General features: G+C 43.5%; 1 non-coding gene across 1 annotated transcript; it reads left to right on the top strand.

The window, feature by feature from the left end:
- Window positions 1–803: 803 nt before the first annotated feature.
- Window positions 804–876, top strand: trnak-cuu (transfer RNA lysine (anticodon CUU)). Its single transcript has one exon. It is a non-coding gene; the product is annotated as a tRNA-Lys (tRNA).
- The last annotated feature ends 1,614 nt before the right edge of the window (window positions 877–2,490 follow it).

Genomic DNA, 2,490 nt, shown 5'->3' with positions numbered 1-2,490 from the left:
ATTTGGACCCACTATGTACCTTTATCTAGCCCATTAAAAATTCATGAAATTATTGGAATCAAACGAACCCATCAATTATTCTCTCTTCCTCAGCTCCACAGTGAGTGAGACAGGGAAAAGCAGAAAAGCAGCAAAATTCTGACCCCGCTCTCTCCAATCACCCGCTGCCAGCAGAAAGCGGCGACTGCAGCTTCAATCATCGGGTTACTGCCCATCCCTGGGACGCAAGATACTCCAACCCAGGCCCAAACCTCCCAATACACCGAGCACAGGCTCAGGAAAACTCAGGTAGATTATATCACGCTCACTAAACCTCCGAGCAGCATTTACAGAATACCCGAGTGAGTGAGTCACAAATAAAAGTCAGATAAACTTTCTAATTCTTTTCACTGTAAAATTCCTTCATTTTTATCGAAAAGCTGACTGTTGTGAATCTGAAAATGAGCACCGTGGGATTAGTGTTACGAGTGACTTGTTTTCCATTGTTTGTCCGTCAGGTTTGCAATTCAATTTGTGTTGGATAATGAAGTGAACCTGGTTTCAAATTGAGGGCAGAAAGCAGGTAAATATTAAATGCAGGAGAAAATCCTGAGGAAAATGGACCACAGTATTTGGAAGGAGGTGCAGCTAAGAAGTGGAAGATGTGAATGATGTTATTGATGACTGAGAGGAATGCATGGTAGCCTTGGGGCTTTTGTAGGCCGATTACATTCCACACTTTAAAATTCCGACCAAGCTGAGGTATCAGGTGGAAAGCAACAGGTTTATCCATGTATGTTGGGATACGAGATAGTTTTTCACATTCCTGGCTAGCTCAGCCGGTAGAGCATGAGACTCTTAATCTCAGGGTCGTGTGTTCGAGCCCCACGTTGGGCGTTGTAATATTTTTAAAATCTGATTAAGAGTCGTACGGTCTGGAAGCATTGACTCTGTTTCTACCTCCAGCTGCTGAGTTTTTCCAACATTTTCTGTGTTTGATTCAGATTTCCATCATTTGCAGTAATTTGCTTTTATCTTTTCACTCCTAAATCTTGTTGCTTTAAAAAAAAACACCAACCAATCACTGCGGCTCCTGTGAAACTTTCATCACTGAAAGCAACTGACACACATCAAATTCAAAGCACTTTATTGTCGCATTTCTTCCTGCTTCTGTCCCTGCCTCGCCCCCAGCTCCCTCTGCCCGTCCAGCCCCCAGGTCAATTAGCTGTTCAATGCAGACACAGCCAGTTCGTGGGAATGGGTAAAACTCATGGGTAAAGAGACAGCTGGATCTCACTTTCCTGGTTCTCCCAGATACTGATTACAGGAATGTGCCCAGTGCCGATTATCCACTGTCACTCTCCTCCCAGTTGTTCAGCTTTTTAATTGATTTTCACACTGGATTTCAATGTGAAGAAAGCAGAGCTGTGATAAGCTTATATTGTTCAGCAGATGTACTGCAAGAAGTTACATGACAGGCCGATGATAACAGTGCTGTTTGGACGCGGCGAGCTCCAGTGAAGGATTGGCACCATTAATGTGCCGTTCAATTAGTCTTGTGACAAATCTCGCGCTGGAAATGAAAAGAAAACTCGTTTAATTTGCTCCGTGTTTTGGTTTCAAAAGAGCCGAATACAAGGTAAGAAAGTCCATCTTGCTCGAGTCGGTTATAAAATGGCAGAATAACCCGTGCTGTTGGGAAACAAAATTAGAGAAAGTTACAGCACAGAAAGAGGCCATTCGGCCGGGCGTGCTGCTTTCAAAGAGCAGTTGTGATTGGTTGATCCATCAGGAGTGATATTTGTGTCAGTGCAAACAGTAGGCAGCAAAATCCGTACTTCTCCCACCCATATTTTGCCTCACACCAACATTTCTATAGTCAGTGCTTTGCAAACAGCCCTTCTCCTCTCCTCTTCCTTCACTGCCACTCACGAGTGTGATGTTTTCCAGATCTGAGGCGAAACTTAAACTCTCACTCCTCTGATTCTGGTGGAGTTTTTAAATGTTTCTAATCAATGAGTAATCAGCACTCGTTTCAACAAATTCAATAAATTGACATTCCCTGACAGGATATACTTAGAAAGGGCCAGTCTCCTGCTTGGTCTTTCACGCTGATAGTTTTCTGATCGACATTTTAACCTGAGCTAATGTGAATCAAGTTTGCGACGTTAAAAAAGTTTTAACCCCCTCAGGGAACTGAACCACATTGACAATCACAGAGGAACAGACACAGAGAGATATACACCGAGAGTGACAGAGGCTTAAGGAGAGAGCGCCGAATCCTAACCACTAGACCACCAGGGAAGTTGCACCAGTTTGTTTCGATTCGGCTTATGTACGCTGCTTTTGCCTATTGTTTTTCAGTTCCGATCTCTTTCACCACAAAACTGCCTGTTTAGGTTCAAGATAAACGACTTCTTCGGCCAATGAAAACAACGGTTGCTGTGAGCTGGAACATGAAATTGACAGTGAGGTAAATAGTCCCACAAGCTGCTCATGTGAAACTTTCAA

Source organism: Cetorhinus maximus, chromosome 23 (genome assembly GCF_964194155.1).
Source record: "Cetorhinus maximus chromosome 23, sCetMax3.hap1.1, whole genome shotgun sequence".
Classification (NCBI taxonomy): domain Eukaryota; kingdom Metazoa; phylum Chordata; class Chondrichthyes; order Lamniformes; family Cetorhinidae; genus Cetorhinus; species Cetorhinus maximus.
The sequence above is the reverse complement of the archived record's forward strand: the minus strand, read 5'-3'. Positions and strand labels throughout refer to the sequence as shown.